Source organism: Salmo salar, chromosome ssa10 (genome assembly GCF_905237065.1).
Source record: "Salmo salar chromosome ssa10, Ssal_v3.1, whole genome shotgun sequence".
Lineage (NCBI taxonomy): Eukaryota > Metazoa > Chordata > Actinopteri > Salmoniformes > Salmonidae > Salmo > Salmo salar.
The window spans coordinates 77,481,745-77,495,773 of NC_059451.1; positions in this window are offsets into that span (position 1 = coordinate 77,481,745).

The following is a 14,029-nucleotide window of genomic DNA, read 5'->3' on the forward strand; positions in this document are numbered from 1 at the left end:
CTTACCGATTCCCTCCAACCACGGCCCAACCCCAACCCAGGACGAACCAATGCACAAGTCTCATCGCCCAGTGCTACAAGCGTCGCCGTAATTCCTCCAGGGAAACTGCACCGGGAACCCAAAATCACAGCCCCCGAGCGGAATGATGGCCTCCTGGGAGAATTGAAGGGGTTCCTCACTCAGTGCTCTCTGGTGTTTGAGATACTGTCCTCATTCCACACCGATCGGGCCATGATCGCCTACATCAGGGCCTTACTCTCGGGCAGGGCCCTGACATGGGCAACGGTGGTGTGGGATTAGTAGCCACCATCCTGCAGCTCCGTATTAGCCTTCACTGCCCGAGTTGCGATGACACTTCGACCACCCAGTCGGCGGACGAGGAGCGACAACCGGACTGTTCAACCTCCGCCAAGGGGCTAGACCAGTGGCTGACTTCACCATCCATCAAGGATGAACTGGCTGCTCAGGAACTGGGAGATGACCTCGAGTCCCTGACAACACTGGCAATCAGGCTTGACAACCGCATCTGAGAATGTGTGAGACAGAGCCTTTTTGACACCACCCCAGTATCCAGGTTTCCGAAGCACCCCAAGCCCCCCGAGCGCAGCATTGACTAGCCCATGCATCTTGGACGCACATGTCTGAGCACACAGGAACGTGACAGGCGCATGTGCGAAGGCTGCTGCCTCTACTGCGGAGGTCTCGGCCATCTCCGTTCTGGTGGCCACTATGAGTACTTAGTCATGCCATTCGGTTAATCGAACTCACCGGCAGTTTTTCAATTATTGATCAATGACACTCTTAGTGATATGTTGAATCTGTTCGTCTTTGTTTACCTCGATGACATCCTAATCTTCTCCAAGACCCTTCCGGAACAAATCCTGCCCGTCTGCCAAGTCCTGAGACGCCTCCTGCTGAGTCAAATATACATCAAGATATAGAAATGTGAGTTCCATGTTTCCCAAGTCTCTTGCCTGGGCCACATTATCTCTACCACCAGCATCCAAATGTACCCCGTAGAGGTTAACTTCTTTGGGATAGGGGGCAGTATTTTCACGGCCGGATAAAAAATGTACCCGATTTAATCTGGTTACTACTCCTGCCCAGAAACGAGAATATGCATATAATTAGTAGATTTGCATAGAAAACACTCTGAAGTTTCTAAAACTGTTTGAATGGTGTCTGTGAGTATAACAGAACTCATATGGCAGGCCAAAACCTGAGAAGATTCCATACAGGAAGTGCCCTGTCTGACAATTTGTTGTCCTTCTGTTGCATCTCTATCAACATTACATTTACAGCATCTGTGCTGTGGTGACGTGACACTTTCTAAGGCTTCCATTGGCTCTCTAAAGATGCCAGAAAGTGGAATGGGGTGTCTGCTGTCTCTGGGCAAAGTACAGCAGCAGAGTTTGTAAGTGGTCAGCCTGGGGACAGTGAGACTGGAGATGCGCATTCACGAGACTTCTCCATTTTTTTTCTTTCAGCCTTTGAATGAATACAACATTGCCCGGTTGGAATATTATCGCTATTTTACGAGAATAGCATAAAAATTGATTTTAAACAGCATTTGACATGTTTCTATGTACGGTAATGGAATATTTTGAAATCTTTTGTCACGAAATGCGCTCGCGTGTTACCCTTCGGAGAGAGACCTGAACGCACAAATAAAACGGAGCTATTTGAATATAACTATGGATTATTTGGAACCAAAACAACATTTGTTGTTGAAGTAGAAGTCCTGGGAGTGCATTCTGACGAAGAACAGCAAAGGTAATCCAATTTTTCTAATAGTAATTCTGAGTTTAGATGACCCCGAATGTCAAAATAGCTAGCCGTGATGGCCGAGCTATGTACTCATACTATTGCAAAATGTGCTTTCGCCGAAAAGCTATTTTAAAATCGGACATAGCGATTGCATAAAGGAGTTCTGTATCTATAATTCTTAAAATAATTGTTATGTATTTTGTCAACGTTTATCATGAGTAATTTAGTAAATTCACTGGAAGTTTTCGGTGGGTATGCTAGTTCTGAACATCACATGCTAATGTAAAAAGCTGTTTTTTGATATAAATATGAACTTGATTGAACAAAACATGCATGTATTGTATAACATAATGTCCTAGGGTTGTCATCTGATGAAGATCATCAAAGGTTAGTGTTGCATTTAGCTGTGGTTTGGGTTTATGTGACATATATGCTTGCTTGGAAAATGTCTGTGTGATTATTTGTGTCTATGTACTCTCCTAACATAATCTAATGTTTTGCTTTCGCTGTAAAGCCTTTTTTAAATCGGACAATGTGGTTAGATTAACGAGAGTCTTATCTTTAAAATTATGTAAAATAGTTGATTGTTTGAGAAAATGTAATTGTGGTATTTTAGTTAGTTTTGTATTTTGCGCCGTGCGATGCCATTGGCTGTTGGCTATGGGTTCCGCTAGTAGAACGCTGTCGACTGGCCCCTTCTCGCCTCACTCAAACAAGTCCAGAGGTTCCTCGGGTTTACCCATTTTTACAGGTGTTTTATATGCAACTTTGGTGCGGTGGCAGCGCCTCTCACGATCCTAACCCGCTAGTCCCAGACCTGTTTTTGCTGGAACCCCGAGGCTGACACGGCATTCGTGGAGCTCTAGCGACATTTCACCTCCGGACCCATCCTCGTTTATTCTGATCCTACTCATACCTTTGTGATAGAGGTGGACGCCTCGGACACCGGAGCAGGGGTGGTCCTTTCACATCGGAACAAGAAACTGCACCCATGTGCCTTTCTCTCCAAGCGGTTCTTGCCAGCGGAACGCAACTATGATGTAGGCAACCGGGAGCTCTTGGCAGTTAGGTGGGCCCCTGAGGGGTGGAGACACTAGTTGGAGGGGGCACCTCATCCTTTCGTGATCTTGACGGACCATAAGAACTTGTTCGCCATTCAGGAAGCCAAGAAGTTGAATGCTTGCCAGGCTCGGAGGCCTCTGTTTTTTAACAGGTTCAACATCACACTAGCCTATCGCCCGGGATCCAAGAATCAGAAAGCAGATGCCCTGTCCCGCCAACACGATGTCTCCATTTTTGTGTGATCAAACTTGCAAAGTTTACCATTTTATGTGTTAGTATCTTATAAAATAAGTGAAAAAAAGTTCCTCTTCCTCTGCTGTTTTGTCTCCACTCAGGCCATCAACTGGAGCAAGTTCCTCGTCTGGGCGGAATATGTTCACAACAAACTGTTGCCGTTCAAATATTAGGTCAGGTTCGACCGCGGATTCGCAGCCCAAATAAATGCAGCCCAAATAAATGCTTCACGGAGTTCAAGCCCAAATAAATGCTTCACGGAGTTCAAGTAACAGACACATCTCAACATGAACTGTTCAGAGGAGGCTGTGTGAATCAGGCCTTCTTGGTTGAATTGCTGCAAAGAAACCACCACTAAAGGACACCAATGACAAGAAGAAGAGACTTGCTTGGGTCAAGAAACACGAGCAATGGACATTAGACCAGTTGAAATCTGTCCTTCAGTCTGATGATTCCAAATTTGAGATGTTTTGTTCTAACTGCCGTGTCTTTGTGAGCATTCGGTCGACGCGGGCATGCGCCTGAGTCTCACAGTACTGTAACCAGCCACTACCCAAACGAGCTACTTTTTTTCAGCCAGAGCCTGCAAAGCCACGATTCAGCTTTTTGCCGCCTTCTGAGAGCCCATTGGAGCCGTAGGAAGTGTCACGTAACAGCAGAGATCCTTTGTTTTGGATAGAGATGACAAAGAAGGCCAAGAAATGGTCAGACAGGGTACTTCCTGTACAGAATCTTCTCAGGTTTTGACCTGCCATTTGAGTTCTGTTATACTCACAGACACCATTCAAACAGTTTTAGAAACTTTGGAGTGTTTTCTATCCAAAGCCAATAATTATATGCATATTCTAGTTACTGGGCAGGACTAGTAACCAGATTAAATCGGGTACGTTTTTTATCCAGCCGTGTCAATACTGCCCCCTAGCCCTAACAGGTTAACAGTCTGATGGCCTTGAGATAGAAGCAGTTTTTCAGTCTCTCGGTCCCAGCTTTAATGCACCTGTACTGACCTCGCCTTCTGGATGATAGCGGGGTGAACAGGCAGTGGCGGGTGCTGTAGGTGTCCTGGAGGGTGGGTAGTTTGCCCCCGGTAATGCGTTTGGCAGACCGCACCACCCACTGGAGAGCCTTGCTGTTGCGGGCTGTGCAGTTGCCGTACCAGGCAGTGATACAGCCCGACAGGATGCTTTCAATTGTGCATCTGTAAAAAGTTGAGGGTTTTAGGTGATAAGCCAAATTTCTTTAGCCTCCTGAGTTTGAAGAGGCTCTGTTGCGCCTTCTTCACCACACTGTCTGTGTGGGTGGAACATTTCAGTTTGCCTGTGATGTGTATGCCAAGGAACTTGAAGCTTTCCACCTTCTCCACTGCGGTCCCATAGATGTACATAGGGGGCTGCACCCTCTGCTGTTTCCTGAAGTCCACGATCATCTCCTTTGTTTTGTTGACGTTGAGTGAGAGGTTGTTTTCCAGGCACCACACTCCCAGAGACCCTACCTCCTCCCAGTAGGCTGTCTCATCATTGTTGGTAATCAAGCCTACTACTGTTGTGTCGTCTGCAAACTTTATGATTGAGTTTTAGGCGTGCTTGGCCACGCAGTCATGGGTAAACAGGGAGTACACGAGGTGGCTGAGCATGCACCCTTGTGGGACCCCTGTGTCAAGTAATATACTCGGATATTGTGCGCGCCTTCTAAGTCGAACCAGCAGGCCTCCTCGAGTGCCTCTCCTCCACCGACGATGTTTTCGTTCGGCCTCTGGAATAAGTTAAATTGCTCTGGGTAGAGTGAACAAAGGATCTACTCCAGGGAAGTCATATTCCTGCTCGTAATGCTGGTAGTTCTGGTGAGTTACCGCCACTCTAATATCCAATAGTTCTTCCCGGCTGTATGTAATGACACAAAACATTTCTTGAGCTAATAATGAAAAAATAGTACAGAAAAAAAACAAAATACTGCAAAGTTTTCTAAGAGCTAGTCATCTCCGTTGGCGCCATCATCTTCTTTATGAGGTAGGAGCTGTGTCCTCCCTCAGGGAATGTGTCCTCAATGGGATGTTACTGCACTCAGTTTAACTGCCAATGTACAGGTAACTGCCAAAATAATGGAAACGTGTGTAAATAAGGGATACACAGTATATTTATTAACCTCTCTGGGCTAGGTGGGACGCTTGCGTCCCACCTACTCAACAGGCAGTGTAATCCCGTGGCGCGATATTCAAATGCCTCAAAAATGCAAAAACTTCAATTTTTCAAACATATGACTATTTTACACCATTTTGAAGACAAGACTCTCGTTAATCTAACCACACTGTCCGATTTCAAAAAGGCTTTACAACAAAAGCAAAACATTAGATTATATCAGCCGAGTACCCAGCCAGAAATAATCAGACACCCATTTTTCAAGCTAGCATATAATGTCACATAAACCCAAACCACAGCTAAATGCAGCACTAACGGTTGATGATCTTCACCAGATGACACCCCTAGGACATTATGTTATACAATACATGCATGTTTTGTTCAATGAAGTTCATATTTATATCAAAAACCAGCTTTTTACATTAGCATGTGACTAGCATGTGACTAGCATTCCCACCGAACACTGCCGGTGAATTTACTAAAATACTCACGATAAACGTTCACAAAAAACATAATTATTTTAAGAATTATAGATACAGAACTCCTCTATGCACTCGCTATGTCCGATTTTAAAACAGCTTTTCGGTGAAAGCACATTTTGCAATATTCTCAGTAGATAGCCCGGCATCACAGGGCTAGCTATTTAGACACTCAGCAAGTTTAGCACTCACCAAAATCAGATTTACTATAAGAAAAATGTTATTACCTTTGCTGTTCTTCGTCAGAATGCACTCCCAGGACTTCTACTTCAATAACAAATGTTGGTTTGGTCCCAAATAATCCATTGTTATATCCAAATAGCGGCGTTTTGTTTGTGCGTTCAAGACACTATCCGAAAGGGTAAATAAGGGTGACGAGCGCGGCGCATTTCGTGACAAAAAAATTCTAAATATTCCATTACCGTACTTCGAAGCATGTCAGCCGCTGTTTAAAATCAATTTTTATGCAATTTTTTCGTAAAAAAACTATAATATTCCGACCGGGAAAGCGTGTATACGTACAAAGAGAGAAAATAAAAACATCTCATGCCCTCGTGCACGAGCCTGAGTCTCAGAGTCCTCTGACCGGCCACTATCCAAACACGATAATGGTTTCAGCCTGGGGCTGCCTCGATATCATTCAGCTTTTTCCCGGGTTCTGAGAGCCTATGGGAGCCGTAGGAAGTGTCACGTTACAGCAAAGATCCTCAGTCTTCAATAAAAAGAGCCAAGATGAACAACAACTTGTCAGACAGGCCACTTCCTGTTCAGAATCTTCTCAGGTTTTTGCTTGCCATATGAGTTCTGTTATACTCACAGACACCATTCAAACAGTTTTTTAGAAACTTTAGGGTGTTTTCTATCCAAAGCCAATAATTATATGCATATTCTAGTTACTGGGCAGGAGTAGTAACCAGATTAAATCGGGTACGTTTTTTTATCCGGCCGTGTATGCCCCCTATCCCCAACAGGTTAAAGCAGGTGCTTCCACACAGGTGTGTTTGAGTTTATTAGGCAATTAACATCCAATCATGCTTAGAGTCATGTATAAAAACGCTGGGCAGGTTATTATTTTGGCTACCATTGCTATGCCCGCATAGGATGATAATGCCCCCATCCACAGGGCACAAGTGGTCACTGAATGGTTTGATGAGCATGACAATTATGTAAACCATGTGCCATGGACATCTCAGTCACCAGATCTCAACCCAGTTGAACCCTTATGGGAGATTCTGGATTGGTGCCTGAGACAGTGTTTTCCACCACCATCAACAATACACCAAATTATGGAATTTCTTATGGTGGTGTTGCATCCCTCCAATAGAGATCCAGACACTTGTAGATTCTATGCCAAGGTTCATTGAAGCTGTTCTGGATGGTGGTGGCCCAAAGCCCTATCAAGCCCCTTTGGGTAGCTGCAAAAATAAAGTAAACACCAAACATTTTGTGGCCATACTTTCAAACATAAGCAACCATTTAAAGTGAAATGGGTTCTCCAGATCAAAATGCGTATCAGCTAATGAAAAGCGTTGATTTGCTTGCATGTGACAGAATGCTGAATTGTAGCTGGTCCCAACAAATAACAAGGCACACCTTAGCCCTATTCTAATCACAACTAGTGGTACTGATTATAGCACAACTTCTTCATCAGCCTATGGAAGATCTTAGAGTCTACATCCATCAACCAATGGCAAGAAAAAGTATGTGAACCCTTTGGAAATACCTGGATTTCTGCATAAATTGGTCATCAAATTTGATCAGATCATCATCTAAGTCACAACAATAGACAAATATAGTGTGCTTAAACTAATAACACACACATTATTGTATTTTTCTTGTCTATATTGAATACATAATTTAAACATTCACAGTGTAGGTTGGAAAAAGTATGTGAACCCCTAGTCTAATGACATCTCCAAAAGCTAATTGGAGTGAGGGGTCAGCTAACCTGGAGTCCAATCAATGAGACTAGATTAGAGATGTTGGTTAGAGCTGCCTTGCCCTATAAAAAAACTCACAAAATTTGAATTTGCTATTCACAAGAAGCATTTCCTGATGTGAACCATGCCTCGAACAAAATAGATCTCAGAAGACCTAAGATTAAGGATTGTTGACTTGCATAAAGCTGGAAAGCGTTACAAAAGTATCTCTAAAAGCCTTGATGTTCATCAGTCTATGGTAAGACAAATTGTCTATAAATGTTCAGCACTGTTGCTACTCTCCCTAGGAGTGGCCGTCGTGGAAAGATGACTGCAAGAGCACAGCACAGAATGCTCAATGTGATTAAGAAGAATCCTAGAGTGTCAGCTAAAGACTTACAGAAATCTCTGGAACATGATAATATCTCTGTTGACGAGTCTACGATACGTAAAACACTAAAAAAGAATGGTGTTCATGGGAGGACACCACGGAAGAAGCCACTGCTGTCCAAAAAAAACATTGCTGCACGTCTGAAGTTTGCAAAAGTGCACATGAATGTTCCAGAGCGCTACTGGCAAAATATTCTGTGGACAGATGAAACTACGAAGGAACATACAACACCATGTGTGGAGAAAAAAAGGCCCTCTCTACTGTGGCCCCGTCGATGTAGATAAGGGCGTGCTCTCTCTGCTGTCTCCTGTAGTCCACAATCAGCTCCTTCATTTTGTTGACGTTGAGGGGGAGGTTATTTTCTTGGCAACACTCCGCCAATGCACTCACCTCCTCCCTGTAGGCCATCTCGTCGTTGTTGGTAATCAGGCCTACCACTGTTGTCGTGTCTGGACTATCATTAAATGTGAAGACTTATTTTTATTAAATCAGTTCTCTAGGTTTAATTATTACGTGATTAAACTAATCATGTAAACATGACTTAACTAGGAAGTCGGGGGACCATGGGAAAATGTTTAGAGTTACAGAGTTATAATTTACCGAATATAACTCTTCAGATATTTTAATATCTTACCAATTACAGTCTTCCATTAATGATTATTAATTGTTACCTTTGTTAGTCTCATTGCAAATGTCGTAAAATTCTTGGTTATCTGCACAAACCCTAGATTCCATAATGAATCAGCAATATACAAATTGGCTTAATTATTTGTTTACTAACTAACTAAATAATCACATAAATACATCACAAACAAACAGTAGATATTGGTTACTAACAATGATAGAAAATGTCCTAGCGGGCTAAGCCAATAAGATGGCTTGGTACACAAAGGAAAGAGGTGGGGCAGATAAAGAGCGGGAAGACAAAATGGATTACACACACAGTTGATAATTGTACTCATGGACATGCTAATACTTTGCAAATGAACGGCCACTCATTCTGAAAGAAATTGCACTGTACATATTTACGGTTGTATGTCGTTGTTGTCTCTCCGTTGAAAACACTTGAGCATCCTGTAGAGTTCATCGCAGTCTCTGGTTAACTTTCCTAGAAGTCACAATGTCTTTCATGGTTGTAGGTGGTTAGAATGGACACTTCAGAGTACCATTCAGAAATTTGTCATAGAATAGGTGCTTCGGCGGTTGTCGGTATTCTCGTTCTAGGTTTACGTAATTTCTAGCTGCAGACAAGTAATTCGTGCCGTCTAGAATTTGCTCCTTCTGTAGTGGATCGATAGTCTTAGATTTTAACCATTTCCAGCCGTGTAGCCAAAACTACAGCTGTATGGTCTCCGTGGCCTATAGAATTGTAGCCATTCCAACGTGGGGACTCTGTCCCGGTGTTCTCTGACTTAATGTATATTTTGTAGGAAGTGGGTTTTATACCCTGCGGACAAAGCGTGGTTCTATGATGGCTGATGTAATGTCTGGGCTCACGGGGTGTGGCCACTGACTAGTTAAAACTTTATAACTAAACAAGTATCTCAGTGTAGGAAAGGATGAAACAGCGTCTGTGCCACCAGTAAGTACAGATAGTAACGTTAGTATAAACCCCCTCGCACGGTCCCCGCAGCCGGACAACTTTCTCATGGCTTCTGGAGGGAAACGCTGTAGGAATGCTCAACCGGTGTCGCTTATTCAGCCGACAGAAACTTTCAACCGGTTCTCCCCATTAAGCGAGTCGGAGTCAGAGGCCGAGACTTCTCTGGTCTCTACTCCTCCCGTTGTGGGGTCTGAGACGCCGACGGCTCCCACCATTAGCTCTGACAAATTGAAAACCCTAGTCATTGGCGACTCCATTACCCGCAGTATTAGACTTAAAACTAATCATCCAGCGATCATACACTGTTTACCAGGGGGCAGAGCTACCGACATTAAGGCTAATCTAAAGACGGTGCTGGCTAAAGCTAAAACTGGCGAGTGTAGAGAGTATAGAGATATTGTTATCCACGTCGGCACCAACGATGTTAGGATGAAACAGTCAGAGGTCACCAAGCGCAACATAGCTTCAGCGTGTAAATCAGCTAGAAAGATGTGTCGACATCGATTAATTGTCTCTGGCCCCCTCCCAGTTAGGGGGAGTGATGAGCTCTACAGCAGAGTCTCACAACTCAATCGCTGGTTGAAAACTGTGTTCTGCCCCTCCCAAAAGATAGAATTTGTAGATAATTGGCCCTCTTTCTGGGACTCACCCACAAACAGGACCAAGCCTGGCCTGTTGAGGAGTGACGGACTCCATCCTAGCTGGAGGGGTGCTCTCATCTTATCTACGAACATAGACAGGGCTCTAACTCCTCTAGCTCCACAATGAAATAGGGTGCAGGCCAGGCAGCAGGCTGTTAGCCAGCCTGCCAGCTTAGTGGAGTCTGCCACTAGCACAGTCAGCGTAGTCAGCTCAGCTTTCCCCATTGAGACCGTGTCTGTGCCTCGATCTAGGTTGGGCAAAATTAAAAATGGCAGTGTTCGCTTTGGCAATCTCACTAGTATAAAGACCTCCTCCATTCCTGCCATTATTGAAAGAGATTGTGATACCTCACATCTCAAAATTGGGTTACTTAATGTTAGATCCATTCCTCTCAAAATTTTTGAAAAAGCTGTTGCACAGCAACTCACTGCCTTCCTGAAGACAAACAATGTATACGAAACGCTTCAGTCTGGTTTTAGACCCCATCATAGCACTGAGACTGCACTTGTGAAGGTGGTAAATTACCTTTTAATGACGTCAGACCGAGGCTCTGCATCTGTCCTCGTGCTCCTAGATCTTAGTGCTGCTTTTGATACCATCGATCACCACATTCTTTTGGAGAGATTGGAAACCCAAATTGGTCTACATGGACAAGTTCTGGCCTGGTTTAGATCTTATCTGTCGGAAAGATATCAGTTTGTCTCTGTGAATGGTTTGTCCTCTGACAAATCAATTGTACATTTCGGTGTTCCTCAAGGTTCCGTTTTAGGACCACTATTGTTTTCACTATATATTTTACCTCTTGGGGATGTCATTCGAAAACATAATGTTAAATTTCACTGCTATGCGGACGACACACAGCTGTACATTTCAATGAAACATGGTGAAGCCCCAAAATTGCCCTCGCTAGAAGCCTGTGTTTCAGACATAAAGAAGTGGATGGCTGCAAACTTTCTACTTTTAACCTCTATGGGCTAGGTGGGACGCTAGCGTGCCACCCGTGGTGCACTCCATCAACAGCAGGTGCATTTCAAGAGCGGCAAATTTGAATCCAAATAAATGTCAAAATTCAAATTTTTCAAACATACAACTATTTTACACCCTTTGAAAGATAAACATCTCCTTAATCTAACCACGTTTTACGATTTCAAAAAGATTTTACGGCGAAAGCATAAATTTAGAGTATGTTAGGACAGTACATTTACAAGAGTTGTGTGTAATGTTTTGTCGATTCAAAGACAGGGTCACCAAAACCATAAAACCAGCTAAAATTATGCACTAACCTTTTACAATCTCCATCAGATGACACTCCTAGGACATTATGTTAGACAATGCATGCATTTTTAGTTCTATCAAGTTCATATTTATATCCAAAAACAGCGTTTTACTATGGCATTGATGTTGAGGAAATCGTTTCCCTCCAATAACCGGCAGTCAAGTCAGCGTCACAAATTAAATAATTAAAATTAGAAAACATTGGTAAAATATTATATTGTCATTTAAAGAATTATAGATTTACATCTCTTGAACGCAATCAACTTGCCAGATTTAAAAAATAACCTTACTGGGAAATCACACTTTGCAATAATCTGAGCACTGCGCCCAGAAAAATACGGCGTTGCGATACAGACTAGACGTCATGTTGGGGAGATCTAAAATCAAAAATACTATGTAAATAATCCATTACCTTTGATTCTCTTCATCAGATGTCACTTCCAGGTATCACAGGTCCATAACGAATGTAGTTTTGTTCAAAAAAGCTCATCATTTATGTCCAAAAATCTCCGTCTTGTTAGCACATGATCTAAGCCAGCCGGACTTCTCGTCATGAACGAGGGGAAAAAATATATTTACGTTCGTTCAAACATGTCAAACGTTGTATAGCATAAATCATTAGGGCCTTTTTTAACCAGAACATGAATAATATTCAAGGTGGACGAATGCATACTCTTTTATAACGTATTGGAACGAGGGTACCCAACATGAACTCGCGCGCCAGGTGTCTAATGGGACATCATCGTTCCATGGCTCTTGTTCGGTCAGATCTCCCTCCAGAAGACTCAAAACACTTTGTAAAGGCTGGTGACATCTAGTGGAAGCAATAGGAAGTGCCAAAATATTCCTCAGCCCCTGTGTTTTTCAATGGGATAGGTTTAAAGTCAATACAACACATCAGGTATCCACTTCCTGTCAGAAAATGTCTCAGGGTTTTGCCTGCCAAATGAGTTCTGTTATACTCACAGACACCATTCAAACAGTTTTAGAAACTTTAGAGTGTTTTCTATTCATATATAATAAGTATATGCATATTCTAGTTACTGGGTAGGATTAGTAACCAGATTAAATCGGGTACATTTTTTTATCCAGACGTGCAAATGCTGCCCCCCTAGCCCTAACAGGTTAAACTCAGACAAAACAGAGATGCTTGATCTAGGTCCCAAGAAACAAAGAGATCTTCTGTTGAATCTGACAATTAATCTGGATGGTTGTACAGTCGTCTCAAATAAAACTGTGAAGGACCTCGGCATTACTCTGGACCCTGATCTCTCTTTTGAAGAACATATCAAGACTGTTTCAAGGACAGCTTTTTTCCATCTATGTAACATTGCAAAAATCAGAAACTTTCTGTCCAAAAATTACGCAGAAAAATTAATCCATGCTTTTGTTACTTCTAGACTACTGCAATGCTATACTTTCCGGCTACCCGGATAAAGCACTAAACAAACTAAATACGGCTAAATACGGCTGCTAGAATCCTGACTAGAACCAAAACATGTGATCATATTACTCCAGTGCTAGCCTCCCTACACTGGCTTCCTGTTAAGGCAAGGGCTGATTTCAAGGTTTTACTGCTAACCTACAAAGCATTACATGGGCTTGCTCCTACCTATCTTTCCGATTTGGTCCTGCCGTACATACCTACACGTACGCTACGGTCACAAGACGCAGGCCTTCTAATTGTCCCTAGAATTTCTAAGCAAACGGCTGGAGGTAGGGCTTTCTCCTATAGAGCTCCATTTTTATCGAATGGTCTGCCTACCAATGTGAGAGACGCAGACTCAGTCTCAACCTTTAAGTCTTTACTGAAGACTTATCTCTTCAGTAGGTCCTATGATTAAGTATAGTCTGGCCCAGGAGTGTGAAGGTGAACGGAAAGGCTGGAGCAACGAACCGCCCTTGCTGTCTCTGCCTTGCCGGTTCCCCTCTTTCCACTGGGATTCTCTGCCTCTAACCCTATTACAGGGGCTGAGTCACTGGCTTACTGGTGTTCTTCCATGCCGTCCATGGGAGGGGTGGGTCACTTGAGTGGGTTGAGTCACTGACGTGGTCTTCCTGTCTGGGTTGGCGCCCCCCCCTTGGGTTGTGCCATGGTGGAGATCGTTGTGGGCTATACTCGGCCTTGTCTTAGGACGGTAAGTTGGTGGTTGGAGACATCCCTCTAGTGGTGTGGGGGCTGTGCTTTGGCAAAGTGGGTTGGGTTATATCCTGCCTGTTTGGCCCTGTCCGGGGGTATCATCGGATGGGGCCACAGTGTCTTCTGATCCCTCCTGTCTCAGCCTCCAGTATTTATGCTGCAGTAGTTTATGTGTCGGGGGGCTAGGGTCAGTCTGTTACATCTGGAGTATTTCTCTTGTCTTATCCGGTGTCCTGTGTGAATTGAAATATGCTCTCTCTTTCTCTCTTTCTGTCTTTCTCTCGGAGGACCTGAGCCCTAGGACCATGCCTCAGGACTACCTGGTATGATGACTCCTTGCTGTCCCCAGTCCACCTGGCCGTGCTGCTGCTCCAGTTTCAAC